Raw genomic sequence first — 15,903 nt, 5'->3', positions numbered from 1 at the left:
AGGGGATATTGATTTTCTGTACAGCTCTGTTTCATGTACCCAGGGTAATATTTCTTGGTCCAGATCTTGAATTGCCACTTTCCCATAATGTTTGGTTCAAGTACCAACTTATACATTAGGCTTTATTTTTGTTTTGTTCTCCTCCCTCTCCCCTGTATTCTGTTCCATAAATCCCCGCCTACCTTGTATATGTTTTAGATAAAGCCAGCATGACATAATAGTAATGCTAATAATAGTTAACATTTGTGTAGAGCCTACTATTTGCCAGGTACTCTACTAAGTACTTACAAATGGTTGGTCGGTTGGTTGTTGTCCTTCATTCTTGAAGAAGACCAAATGATATCACTATATTAGAGTCAAGTTACAGTGAGTTTTTCTGTGGCTGATCAGATGCATATGACCTCACAATACTTTACAACAGATTGAGCACAAATAATGCACATGAACATTTTGCTTCGATTCTCTAAATTTGTGCATATTGAACTTTTGAGCTACTTCATTCTGATGAGGGCACTCCATGCTGGGTGGTACTGTGCCAGTGTCTCCCATGTCATGCAAAAAATTCCAACTAACACCAAGGAAATACAGGTGCTCATATCATCCATATCAGTTAAAGCTCATGTACTGGTGAAGGGGTCCAGCAGTTAGCCAGGGGGAGATTACAGGGGTCTTTGCTGGATCTGAGGTGGAATGCTGTTATGTTGCCCACATTCAGAACCAGTAGGCAGACTTAAGTGGTGGTGGCCCAGTGGGGTAGGGGCAAAGGCATGCTGAGCTTACAACCACAGTGAATTAAATTTGTTTCTGGGATAAAGAGCAAGCAGGCCTGTGATTACTTACAGACAAAAGCACAGGCCAGGTGAGTGAAAAACCTGCCTCTCCTTAAATCATACCACCTGGGACCCCCTGAAGCTTGGGACAGTGTATCCTGGAAGCAGTGCCCCACTTTAAGAAGGAGTTAAAAGTCAAGAAATAGGCTAGCAAAATGAACAGTCAGAAAATCATGTGGACCATCAAAGGTTTTTCTGGTGACAAGGAAGATCAAAATACACCCTCAGAAGAAGATAACAAAGTCAAAGCTCCCACATCCAAAGCTTCCAAGAAAAGTAATAATTGGTCTCAGGCTATAGAGGCCCTCAAAAAGGACTTTGAAGATAAAGTAAGAGAGATAGAGGGAAAAGTGGAAAGATAAATGAAAATGATGAAGGAAAGTCATGAAAAAAGTCAACAGTTTGAAAAGCCAAATCGAAAATCTTTCTAAAGAAAATACTTGCTTAAGAATTAGGATTGAGCAAATGGAAGCTAATAACTTTATGAGAAATCAAGACACAATAAAGAAAAACCAAAAGATTGAAATAATAGAAGGCAATGTGAAATATCGCCTTGGAAAAAAAGCTGACCTTGAAAATAGAACCAGGAGAGATAATTTGAAAATTATTGGACTACCTGAAAATCATGATCCCCAAAAGAGCTTAGACATCATCTTCCAAGAGATTTTCAGGGAAAATTGCCCTGATATTCTAGAAGCAGAAGGTAAAACATAAAGTGAAGGAATCCACCTATCACTTACTGAAAGAGATCCCAAAAGGAAAACTTCCAGGAATATTATAGCCAAATTCCAGAGCTCTCAGGTCAAGCCAGAAAGAAACAATTCAAGTACTGTGGAGAAACACCCAGGACAGCACAAGATCCAGAAGCTTCTACATTAAAGGATTGGAGGGCATGGAATATGATATTCTGGAAGGCAAAGGAACTGGGATTAAAACCAAAAATCACCTACCCAGCAAAACTGAGTATAATCTTTCAGGGGAAAAATGGGACTTCAATGAAAAAAGAGGACCTTCAGGCATTTGTGATGAAAAGACCTTAACTGAATAGAAAATTTGATGTTCAAATACAAGACCCTAGAGAAGCATAAAACGGCAAACAGGAAAAAGAAATCATGAGGTATGTTAAAAGCTTCAACTGTTTACATTCCTACGTGGGAAGATGATACTTCTAACTCATAAGAACTTTCTCAGTATTAGGGCAGCTGAAAGGAATATACTTAGACTGATGGCACACGTGTGAATTGAATAGGAATGGAAGATACCTGTAAAGCATTTATTTTTTGTTTATCCTTTTTTCAGGCAGGCAGGGTGGGATGACAAAACTAGGGTCAGATTTGGGCTCGGGGCCTCCTTGGTCTAGGGAGGGTGCTTTGTCCACAGTGTCACCTAGCTGCCCTATGATGACATCTTTAAAATAAAATGAAGGGGTGAGAGAATTGCACTGGGAGAAAGGGAAAGGGAAAGGTGTGACGGGGGTAAAGTAGTTCACATAAAAGAAACAAGAAAATGATTATGGGGTGGAGGGGGAGATGGGGAAGGAGTGGGGGAGTGATTGAGCTTACTCTCATCAGAATTGGCTCCAAGAGGGAATAACATACACACTCAAGTGGGTATAGTAATATATCTTTCTCTGTGGGAAAGTGAGAGGGAAAGAGGATAAGGGAGGAGAGGCAAAGGAAGGGAGGGGGCAGTAAAAAGCAAAATACTTTTGAGGAGGGATAGGGTGAAAGAAAATAGAGTAAATATCAAGAGGAGGGAATAAGATGGAGGGTAATACAGTTAGCAATAGTAACTGTGAAAGAAATGATGAATAGGATGCTATCAGAAGGACTCATGAAAAATGCAATCCATCTACAGAGAAAGAACTGATGGTATCTGAAAACAGATTGAAGTAAATTTTTTTCATTAGTTCCTCTATCTAAAGTTTTTTGTCTGTTTTCTTTCACAGCCTGACCAATGTAGAGATGTTTTTCATGACTGCGCATGTATAACTTATACTGAATTTCTTGAGTTCTTAGGGAGGGGTGGGGAGAGAGGGAGGAAGTGAATTTGGAACACAAAGTTTTTTTTAAAAATCTATGTGAAATTTTGTTTTTACATGTAACTAGGGGAAAATTCTAAATAAATGAATTTATTACAGAAAAAAAGAAATGCGAGATGTGCAAATTTAGTCACATCTTTACTCCAAATGTTCATGTGAACTATTTGTGTCCAATCTGTGCTAGAGCATTCTGACCTCATATTGGTCTGATCATGAACAATCGAAAACACTGTAACTTAACTCCAATATAGTGATGTTATTTTGGTCCTTTTTGAGAACAAAGGACAACAATATGTCTGTCTGTCTGTTTATCATCTATCATCTAGCCATCTATTTATCTATCAATATATCACCTATATATTCATCCCTCTGTTCATCTATTTATATCCATCTGAATGTATCTATCATCTATCTACCTATCCATCTAATCACCTTTATATCCATTTATCTATCACCTATCTATCATTTATCTATCTACCTTCCTTCTGTCCATCATTCACTGTCTACCTTCTTATCTATCGGTCCATCCATCCATCCATCCATCCATCCATCCATCCATCCATCCATCCATCTAGTGACATGAAGGTGAGGCAGGATCGCATTCTATCCACCCATAGGGAGGCTGTGAGGAGAATAGTCAAGAACATCACTCATTTAGATTGTCAGATGAAAAATGTGGCTTCTCTAGCATCAGAGGATCTAGGTTTAAATCCCACTTCTGATGCTCGCTGTCTGAGTGGACTTGGGGAAGTCATTTCATTTCTCTCTGCCTCAGTTTCCTTATTGTAAAATGACAGGGTTCAGTTCAATAAATATTTATTAAGGGCAAGCTTGGTGGCACAGTGGATAAAGCATCAGTCCTGGATTCAGGAGGACCTGAGTTAAAATCCAGCCTCAGACACTTGACACTTACTAGCTGTGTGACCCTGGGCAAATCACTTAACCCTCATTGCCTGGCAAAAAATAAATAAAATAAATATTTATTAAGTGTCTACTATGTGCCAGGCATTGTGCTTTTAAATGATGGGGATACACTAATTGGTGAAAGACAGTCCTTGCCCACAAGGAGGTTACAATTAAGTGCAGGAGACAACATGCAACTAAATATAGACAAACAAGCCATAAATAAGTGGAATTAAGAGGGCTTGTGGAAGGCTTTCTGTAGAAGATGGAATTTTAGTTGGGAATTAAAGGAAGCCAATGAAGTCAATGGGTAGAGTGAAGGAAAGAGCATTACAGGGACTAAATGACCTCAGTAACCTCTTTATGATCTAAATCTCCTACCCTCAGATCCATTCTTTAGTGTGTCGCTTGAACAGAGAACAAGAATAACTTGGTTAGTCAGCTGAGCATCAGGACCTATGGGTGCCAGGCAAGTATGTGCTGCTTAACGTTTAACAACTGGATCTCTGGGAAAAACCAACTCCAAAATGTAAGCAGGATATATTTTTAAGTTTGATCTGAATTATTATCATATTCTTCTCCATTTTTATGTTTCAAACAAAAGAAAAAATCAAGCCCTGATTTGTAGTAATTTTTGAGGTGTAAGTCTCACACTGAAAATTCAACAATTGGCTTTAGAAAGCCAATTTAACCTGTTCTCAGGAATATGAGAGAGAGGACTCCTGGCATTGCTAATTTTCAAAAGACTTTTTGAGTGTTCACAGCATGTTTGTTTGTTTTTGTAAATAAAAAAAGTATTTTATTATTTTACAGTTACATGTAAACATTTATTTTTATAAGATTTGTAGTTCCAAATTTTTCTCCCTCCATCCCTTCCCTCCCCTCTCCCCAAGACAGAAAGCGATCTGATATAGATTATACATGCACAATCACAGTAAACATATTTCTGCATTAGTCATATTTCACAGCATGCTGTAGGTGAAAATCTGCAGTCCCACCTTAATGCTGCTTCTTATAGAAAAGAGATTCTCAGCCCAACATTTTCGAGCAAGTACTTTGCTCATATCAGCATAGACAGAGAGTATTTCTTCTCCCAGGATGCTTGCTTCTCCCAGTGACCTGAAAAGGCTAGGCCACATCCTGCATTGCTTGGGTAAGCAACAAAAACATGAAGCACAGAAAATTCCCCCCTCCCCAACCCCAGTGCATAGGTCTCAGCTGCTTGTTTCAAGCCCTACAGCAGAAAAGCACTTGGAAGAACAGCTACTCACTGCAGGAGAGAGAAAAATAGAGCGCCATGTGCTCCCAGCATCCTAGACTGTGCCTAAATCACAATTGCTCTGGCTTTATGAGAAAGAGAAATATGAAATGTCTTGTTACAAGCACCAGGGCTGCCTTGGTAGATGCCTCAAGCAGCCTTGTTCCTAACAAATGGACTACAGGGATGGAAGGGACAGAGAGGCATGAACCTTGGAGCAGGCCTGGCTTACTGAGCTGAGGGCAGTGACCAGGATTTATCCTAGCCCCTCTCCACCATCTAGGCAGGGGTCTCCATCCATCTGAGGCAGCCTTTCCCGCTGAAAAATGTATCCCAAATTCAATTCCCTCTTCCTGTTGTCTGACCTAGTTCCTCCTTAAATGCCCTACTCCCTAGTGCTAAAATGTAAAACAAGGTCTTTGGGGCCTGATTCTTTGGCTTTCCTATGCTTCTGACCCCTTTTCACCAGACCCCAGCTAGTTTCCTTATGGCCAGCAAATAGTTAGGGCTTGTCCTCTTCGTAGTGGCCCAACATGGTTTAGAAAGGCTTCTTAACCTTTGGCAGTCTGATAAAATCTCAGAATAACATTTCTCAGAATAACATTTTTAAAGCATAACTAAATACCTAAGATTATAATTCAGTGTATTTTAATATAGTTTTTTTTTGGTGAGGCAATTGGGGTTAAGTGACTTGCCCAGGGTCACACAGCTAGTAAGTATTAAGTGTCTGAGGCTGGATTTCAACTCAGGTACTCCTGAATCCAAGGCCAGTGCTTTACCCACTGTGACATCTAGCTGCCCCAATATAGTTTTATAATATATAAATATATATTATATAAACTATATATATATACAAATATATAGCTATATATGCGTGTGTGTATCTATAATTATTGTTTGGTCATATTCCAACTCTTTGTGAACTTTGTGACCTCATTTTGGATTTTCTTGACAGAGATACTGGAGTGGTATGCTATTTCCTTTTCCAGCTCATTTTACAGATAAGGAAACTGAGGCAAACGGAGTTGTGACTTGCCCAGGGTCATGAAGCTAGTAAGTGTCTGAGGCCAGATTTGAACTCAGGAAGATGAGTCTTCCTGACTATAGGACTGGTATTCTATCTACTGTGCCTAAATATACACACATAACCCCCAAATATGTGCACACACACACACACACACACACACACACACACACACACACACACACACACAGAAGTTCTCAAGTCCCAGGTTAAGAACTCTTTCTCTAGGGTCATTTTGTAGATTGGTAGTCTCTTGACCCCTTGATATATAGTGGTTCTCCACTGGTATATCAGCTGGAGTTTTCTGAGGACACCCTAATCTGAAGTCCTATCTTGGGTTCCTTACAGAGCCCTTGGATATCAAGCTCTTGTATGTTCCTCTCAGTCCTGTTCTTCCTGGATTGGGGACAGGTGTCACTCAATTAGTCTTTCAATCTAGTGACATATTAGTTGTGGGCTCTAAATCTTCTTCATCCTCAAAGACCCCAATGGCCAGACTAATCAGCAACTTTGCTCTCATATAGGAATCTTTGTCCTATAATCCTTTTGAACCACTGATGAAAAGATGATGGAAACTTTCCTAAGGAGAATAGTATAGTTGAGATGCATATATAGGGACATATATGTCCTTTGCCCCCATCAGAATGGAAGCATTTTGGGGAGGACGTTCTTTATTTCTGCTCATATTTGTATTCTCAGTTTGTAGCACAGCGATTGGCACACAGTAAATGTTTAATAAATGTTTTTTGATTGACTGTTTTCTCTGCTCTCAAAATCTCAACACCAATTGCGATGAGTACTGCTATGAAATCCAAAATGCAGTTCTTAAAGTGTAGGACCATTGGTTTAGACCTAGAATGGACCCCTCAAACAGATGAGGCTTCAGAGAAGTCAAATGACTAGCCCAAGGACACACAGTAAGTTGAAGTTTGGGAATTCAAGACAGGGACTCTGACTAAAACTTCACACACTTTCCATCACACTTTGCTGCTTCCCCATCTTGGGTAAAGAAAGAAAACTACTATAAGAGCTTCTAGTGAGCTGAAAATTTGTCACAGGAACGTGTCATGAGAATGGGCAAGAAGGACAACATGATATAGTGAATCGAGTGCTGGACTTGGAATTTGGAAGATGTGGGTACAAATTCCACATGTGACATTTAGTTAAATCACTTAATTTCTCTAAGCTGCATATTCCTGACACATGAACTGGAGAGAACAACACTGGCTTCCTAGTCATGATGATCTGGGCTCAAATTCGGATTCAGACACCTCTTGGCTGTGTGACCTTGGCCAAGTCACCTAACTGCTCAGTGCCCCAGGGATCTCTCTAAATGGCAGGACAATTGCTATCTACACTGATGAAGCCATGAGTCTGAGAAAAAATTCTACTTACCTAACAGGGATACTCAGAGATCAGTTTCTCAATGCTTTCTCCCTTCCACTCCCCACTTCAGAAAGTTCAGTTCTCCTTGAGAAATTTTATTAAATCTTATCTGGTACAGATTCAAGGGAACAAAAGAAATGGAGATAGATTCTTTTGTCTAGATCAATGAAGGACTGGTGGGATTAAATCACACCTAGATGATGGACTTTACCTTGAGCAACTTGAGTGAGGGTTTTTTGCATTCTTTTTCCTGATACCATCTCTAGAGTTCATTTTAGCATAGATTCTCCTTCAGGTCATATCAACCAATGGAATTAAGTGATCTAACCAGTTAGTTTTGATAAATGTATAATAACCTGCCTCAGTGAAAACAGGATAAAAACCTTTGGAAGAAACCACAAAGGGCTATTGTTTAGGACAGTATGAGTCTTTTGGGACTTTTCTCCTGCTCACTCCACCTGGCATGCTGAAGCTCTCTCCCTGCTTTCTCTACCACATGGCCTGATACCATGAGAAGTTAGAGAGACATGAGGTCAATTCTTTACTGGTATAATATGGATAAATTAATATACAGTTATGCAAAAACTTGTGTATATACCAATAGCAATTAAATTTCAAAAAAATACATGACAAGGTTGTTGTGAGGATCAAAAATGATAATTTATATAAAGTCTTTTAAAAATAGTATTTATTTTTCTAATTACATGTAAAGATGATTGGATTTTGAGTTCTAAATTTTTTTCCCTCCCCCTCTTCCCTGCTCCCTTCCCAAGACAGCAAGAAATCTGATATATGCAATAATGTAAAACATATTTCCACATTAGTCATGCTGTGAAAGAAACAGAACAAAAGAAAGACCCACAGAAAACAAAAAAAGGTGAAAATAGTATTCTTTGATCTGCATTCAGACTCCATCAGTTCTTTTTCTGGAAGTGGAGAACATTTTCCATCATTAGTCCTTTGGAATTGTCTTGGATCATACTGCTGAGAAGACCTAAGTCTATCACAGTTGATAGTCACACAATGTTGCTGCCACTGTATACAGTGTTCTCCTGGTTCTGCTCACTTCATTCAACATATGATAGTGCTTTGGTAAATGGCAATGCTACATAGTTATCCAATCAATGAACATGCCTCCTCTTTCCATTACTTGGGATGGGAAGGGGGCTCTCTATCAGTGTGCTAGCTTGGATCTCCAATCACCTCAAGATTTCATAGAAATACCTTATTCCCCAATGTAGTTGGGTTTTTTTAGGGGCATTGAGGGTTAAGTGACTTGCCCAGAGTCATATAGCTAGTAAGTGTCAAGTGTCTGAGGCTGGATTTGAACTCAGGCACTCCTGAATCCAAGGCCAATGCTTTATCCACTGTGCCACCTAGTTGCCCCCCCCCATGTAGTTTTTAATAGTTAATCTGTTAAAAACATTTCTTGTTCCTCTCCATCAGCTTCTGAGGCAATGCCATGGCTAGGTGGTAGGTCTTCCTCAAATGATCTTCCAGCTGAATGTCATGCTTGCCATGGATAGCCATATCTTCACATCTTCAGAGACCCGAAAGCAAAGATCAGTAGGCATACTGATGTATTCAAGCAACTCATTGTAGCTATAGGAGTCCTGGCCCTATTCCTAGGGAAAAAGAAACATGTTTTCAGACTGTCCTCCTTCTTTCCTTGTTTCTTTGTTTCTTTCCTTCTCCCTCTCTCTTTCCATCTATCCATTTATTTATTTAAAATTTCTCCAACCTTACATGTAAAAACAAATTATAACATCAATTTTTAAAACTTTGTGTTCCAAATTCTCTTCCTTCCTCCCTACCCCCCCTTAAGAACTCAAGCAATTCAATAAGTTATACATGTATAATCATGCAAAACATAGCAGACGAAAAAAACTTTAGAGAAAGGAACTAACAACAACATATAATTCCATCTGTATTCAGGTACCATCAGTTCTTTCTCTGTAGATGGATTGCATTTTTCATAAGTCGTTCAGAGTTGTCTTGGATCATTGCATTGCTGAAAATAACTAAGTTGTTAGCAGCAAATCATCTTATGATATTGCTGTTATTTTGTATACAGTACATTTCACTTGCATCAACTCATTGTAACTCTTTCCAGGTTTTTCTGATAGCATCCTGCTCTTTTTTTTTTTAGTAAACTACATTTATGTAGTACTTTAAAGGGAAATTTCCTTACACAACACCCATGATGTTGATTATTGCAACAATAATAGCTAACATTTATATAGTATGTTATACCTGACAAAGAATTTTCGTCACAATAGCTCAGCAAAGTAAGTACCACCACCATCATCATGTTCCTCATTTTACATTACTTTTGCCTCTGCTTCAAATTTGTCCCCATTACTATTGCTAACTGTGTTTCCCTCCCTATGATATTTACTCTATTTCCATCTTCTTTTACCTTATCCCTCCTCAAAAGTGTTTTGCTTCTGACTGCCCATTCCCCAATGTGACCTCCCTTTCTTCACCCCTCCACCCTTATCCCCTTCCCCTCTAACTTGATGGAGGAGGCAGAATGGAGTCCTGGTAGTTGGAGACTCTCTGCTAAGGGATGCTAAGACAGCTGCATATTGATAGGAAAGGAACAGTAGAGACGGCTCAGGTCTTCAATTCAATCTAATGAAAATATATAAAAGAATGATCTTTATGATTTCAAGAGTGATTGGTGAAGCAAACTGGTGATTCTGAAGGAGGAAGCTTATAGGTTGTATGGAGAGAGACAGTTTAGGTTTCCTGAGAAATGTGGAGAATTGAGAGGAAGGACTTTTTGGTTAAAAGAGGGGTTTGTGGTTCAGGAGGAGGGAGAGAAATTGGATTCTCTCGGCATGAGAGAGGAGGAGTTTTGAGGATTGTGGGGATGGAGTGGGGAGAGAAGATGAGATCACTTTTCTGCCTCTGTCATTGTTGGCTTTCTGAATAAAAACCTATTCATTCTAGGAAAAGCTGCAGGTTACGAAATTCCCCTCACTCCCTACCCGGTCCCTTCCCCACTTCCCATAACTCACAATACTCAGTTATTTCTGACCTTAGCAAATTATCCATGAGCTCCTAGACCTCTTGATTTTCTGTATAGGCTCAGCCCAGATCCTATTCTTCTCCCCATTCTGGCCTCTTAAGACCATTGGCTCAGATCCTTGCATCCCACAGGGATAATTAGAAATTATTTCCTCCATACCATATCTCAAACTAGATTATAAAGCTGTAACTATCAAAACAATCTTATACTGGCTAAGAAATAGAGTGGTGGATCAGTGGAATAGGTATGGGGTACTACCTCGTACCTATCAGAGTTGCTAATATGATAAATAAGCATAATGTTGGATGTTGGAGGGAATGTGGGAAAACTGGGATGCTAATTCACTGCTAGTGGAGTTGTGATCAAATCCAACCATTCTAGAGAGCAATTTAGAACTATGCCCAAAGGATATTAAACTGTGCATATCCTTTGATTCTACAATAGGTTTATATCCCAAAAACTTCCAAAAAAGAGAAAAGGACCTATTTGGATTCCAATCCCAGGTTCAATTGTTTCACTACTTATCACTTTTTTTTTGGTGGGGCAATGAGGATTACATGACTTGCCTAGGGTCACACAAGTGTCAAGTGTCTGAGGCTGGATTTGAACTCAGGTCCTCCTGAATCCACGGTCAGTGCTTTATCCACTGCGCCACCTAGCTGCCCCTGAAAAGGACCTATTTGTACAAAAATATTTATAGCAGCTCTTTCTTTGGTGGCTAAGAATTGGAAATCAAAGAGATGCCCATTAATTAGGGAATGGCTAAACAAGCCGTGGCATATGAATGTAATAGAATATTATTGTTCTATAAGAATGACAAAAAAGATGATCTCAGAAAAACTTGGAAATATTGACATGAACTAATGCACAGTGAAGTGAACAGAACCAGGAGTACATTGCACACAGCAACAACAGTATTGTTTGATGAAGAACTGTGAATGTCTTAGCTGTTCTCAGCAATACAATGATCCAAGACGATCTCAAAAGACTAATGATGAAGCATACTGTTAAGGGCTAAAATTCTAGCTAAACTGTCTAAAATATCTAATGAGTGGTCGCCAATAAATTATAAGCTTTAGCAAGAGTTAGACTTTTAAGCATTTATTAAAGAGAATAAGAATTTGGTAAAGAGAGAGAAAGGCCTAGATTCCTATCTATTAAAGGGAGAGCACATTTCTAGCTCCACTCTCCACCAGAGTCCAAAGGCCCAAGAGTGAGACTGAGCGCCAGTCTCTTCCTTCCTCCTCCCACTAGCCCACGTCACTTCCTGACGCCAAAGAAAAGACTCCTGGTCTTGCCCTCAAAGACCTTCGCTTCATGGGCAGAACTCTTCTACAGTAAGTCTCCAGCAGGTGGCGTCATTCCAATCGTTACAATACTATCCACCTCCAGAGAAAGAACTGATATTGATTGAACACAGACTGAAGCATGCTATTTTCACTTTCTCTTTCATTTTTTCTTTTATTAGAGTCTTTTTATACAAAATGACTAATATGGAAATTTTTTACATAATTGTACTTCTACATGTATAACCTATATCTTATTCTTTACTGCTTCAGGGAAAGGGGAAGGATGGGAAGAAGAGAGAGATAGAATTTATAACTCAAAACTTTAAATAAAAATGTTTACTAAAAAAGTAGAAGTTATTTCTCTTTGATGTTATAGACCTTAGAATATGCACTTGAGAACTGGAAGAGGCCTTAGAGATCATCTTGTTGAACCCCCTCTCATTTTACAGCCGAAGAGTATGGGCACAAGGAGAGTAAATGATTTGCCCAAGGATGTTGGTAAGAAAGTGACAGACACTTGGAGATGTGGTGGTACTGCCCTTGTTCTCCACAGTAAAACCCCAGTCCTCCAGCACATACAATTCCATGTCAAGTGATGCTGGAAGAAATGAATGAAAAAAATTATTATATGCCAGGCATTACTAACCACTGGTATACAAATACCCCCCAAATCTAGTCCTTTTCCACTCAAATAGTTTTTGTTTCAGCGATAGAAAACAGTACACATAGGAGAATGGTGGCTAGAAAAGGAGGTTTTGATCTGGAATCTTAGGGCAACTGATCGACAAAGAATGATAGCCTGGCAATAAATATTTACTAAGTGTCTATGTGCCAGGCACTGTGCTAAGTGCTAGGGATACAAATATGAAAAAAGGCAGTATTTGCCCTCAAGGATTTTGCAGTCTGATGGGGGAAGACAATTCACAAAAGGAAGTCAAAAGGTGGGAAATGGGGAGGGAGAAGGTACCAGACATGGGGGCATCATAGAGTCCAGTCCAAAGGAATGCAGCTGGTGGGAAATGAAAACATGGCTGGCCTGGGAGCCTTCCTTAAGTGGAGTCTTTGGGAGGAGTTCTTTGTTTCACTTGCCAATCCTCAGTCAGAGGGACAGAAGGTATAGAAAGTACCACTATAATGTGAATATGAAATCTCTAATGAATGATGTCATCTCTAAGAATTCTGAGTTTCCTGGTACCATAGTGGAATCCAGTCTAAGGAATGTAGCTGTTGTCCATAGTATTAATTTGATTACTATTCCCAACCAAGAGGTAAGCTGGGGAAGGGGACAGTGTCTTGTTTTCCAAGGTAAGAAGATGGTTGGAGTGTAGCTGGGTAGGTAACTAGAGATGGTGAGTTTTCACTCACCCAGAAAACATGGAGTATGGACTCAGGATGGGATTCAGAGGACTATGTTGGGAGGAGTATGTGGTAAAGCATGGCATCATGGCAGATATTTTAAGTCCAAGTGTGAAGTAGCCTGAGGCCCAAGCTTCCTCCTTCTCTGGGTAGAGTCCTTGTAGGTGGGACTTGAAGGAGAAATATTTCATCATATAAATAGTGCCCACTAAGATGCCACCAGATTGGAAATCAAGGTTTAAAGATGCATGGATATTTGGTCTGTGCCCTTGGGGGAGGGAGCTGAGTCATGGGCACAAAGAAGTGGGGCCCAAGTTAGATTATGACACACTCAAAAGACATTGTGAGGAAGCTAGAGGAGGGAGAGGACCCTCCCATGGGGAGGACCATGCTCAAGGCCAGGGCTGAGAGAGTCCGCTGAGCCCACTGCCTCTAATTTCTTTCAGCTCCTTGAGGGTGATTTCTACTAGAGGCAGAACCAGAGGGTTAAGAATTTTTTCCAAAGGAGCTGGAACTGGGGGCAGCTAGGTGGTGCAGTAGATAAAGCACCAGCCTTGGATTCAGGAGGACCTGAGTTCAAATATGGCCTCAGACACTTGACACTTATTAGCTGTGTGACCCTTGGGCAAGTCACTTAACCCTCAATTGCCCTGCAAAAAAAGGAGATGAAAATAAGATTATCAACACATAGAATGAAGTAGGGGATAGAGCGGTACAAAGGAACACTGAGTCCCTCTGGAAAATGGAGAGGCCTGGGTTAGATGTTCTCTGCTTGACTTCAGAGGGCAGAACCAAAAAAAAAAAAAATAGATGTATGTAGCAAAGAGGAAACATATTTTGGTTTAATTCTAGGGAAAAATTAATGATTATAGCTTTAAAAAGTTGTTTCCTCTGAAAGAAGGCTCCCAGCATGTTTACTAAGTCCCTTGGGGATGATCTACCAGAGGACGTGGCCAGGAGTCACACAGGATGAACAGGAATGGATAGGTTGCAATCAGCGCCAAGGTGTTAAGGGCTAAAATTCTAGCTAGTCTGTCTAAAATATCTAATGAGTGGTCGCCAATAAATTATAAGCTTTAGCAAGAGTTAGACTCTTAAGCATTTATTAAGGAGAATAAGAATTTGGTAAAGAGAGAGAGAGAAAGGCCTACATTCATCTATCTATTAGGGAGAGCGCATTTCTAGCTCCTTTCTCCACCGGAGTCCTCAGGAAAGAGCCCCCAGTCAGAACGCCAGGCTCCCCCCTTCTTCCTCCCGCAAGCAAACGTCACTTCCTGACGCCAAAGAAAAGACTCCTGGTCTTTCCCTCAAAGACCTTCACTTCATGGCGCAGCTTTTCTACAGTAAGTCTCCAGCAAGTGGCGTCATTCCAATCATTGCAAAGGGAAGGATTACTCATATGGATGAGATCACAAAATAGCAAAGTAGTAATTATTTCAAAACTGTGGCTCTTGTCTCCCCAATTAGAGCACAGGCCTCTTAAGGATATGGACTGAATAGGTCTTTTACTTCTCTTATCTCCTTCACAAGCTTTAGCTTAGGGTCTGAACATAATCAGTCTGAGAGAAATGATTATTTCTTTCTTGTTTTAATAACTAATTCTTGTATTGAGTCCAAGGTTTTTCTCCTTTTCTCCTTCCTCATCCAGAAATCAACTAGTGTGATGAATCTTTCTAAAAGACTTACCCATGGAACAGCTAGGTGGTGCAGTAGATAAATCATCGGCCTTGGATTCAGGAGGATCTGAGTTCAAATCTGGCCTCAGACACTTGACGCTTATTAGCTGTGTGACTCTGGGCAAGTCAATTAACCCTCATTGTCCCTCCAAAAGAAAAAAAAAGACTTACCCAGTCTGGAGGGCTGAGATCTAATCAAAGATAGTAGAAGAAATTCTAAGTTTAGGCTAATTGGTGCATTCCTTCTCTTTGTGTTTGCTCAGACAGGTCTCGGAAAATGTTTATCCTCCCTTTTGTCAGACAGGTGATATAAAAATTGATGTCACTTTGAACAAGATGATAATCCAAGTAAGGTACTCCAAGACCCTCATTGTAATGTAGCCCAGCCTCTTTTTGTAATATTCATTCTCTCATCAATTGCCAATCAGAGTTGATTTCACCCTCAGGAACACCTGATTTTCCAAGGGCATATAACCTGTGAGCCCACTGCCTTGAGGGTGTTTGCTCTAAGAGAGATGGCCAAATGACTAGTTTTTTACTAATAAACATGCTGACATTATTAATAAAATCATTAAATTATGCAGCAACTATGTCTCTTGAACTTTCAAAATATCACAAGTCCACCAGTCAGCAAACATTAATTAAGTGCTTAGTACATATAAGGCAACTATATTAAGCCCTGGAGATACAAATATAATCAAAAAACCACAGTCCTTGCCATCATGGACCTTATATTCTGATGTGGAAACACAACACAAAAGGAGATGAAAATGATACAGGGTTGAGGAAGGGGACAATGGATGGGGGAGGACCTGGTTTGGGCCCTTCCTCTGAATGAAGTTCTGGGAAGACTTCAACAACTGGAGAAGGGGAATGCTCAACCCATTCTTCTCTGATCATATAGTCCCTAGCCTCTAGGAGTATTGATCACATATATTCTAGACTGACCCAGTGTAGCTGGACCCAAGGTTCAATAAGAGAAGACTAGATTAGTTGGCTTTTGAGAAATTCCAAAATCCTTGAACCCCTAACTCATCCTTGAAAAAAAGGCCCTCCTCTTTTAGTAACAATATTGTTTTGGGGATGTAATGTGGACTTGACTCATG

This window comes from Dromiciops gliroides, chromosome 2 (genome assembly GCF_019393635.1).
Source record: "Dromiciops gliroides isolate mDroGli1 chromosome 2, mDroGli1.pri, whole genome shotgun sequence".
NCBI classification, from domain to species: domain Eukaryota; kingdom Metazoa; phylum Chordata; class Mammalia; order Microbiotheria; family Microbiotheriidae; genus Dromiciops; species Dromiciops gliroides.
The sequence above is the reverse complement of the archived record's forward strand: the minus strand, read 5'-3'. Positions refer to the sequence as shown.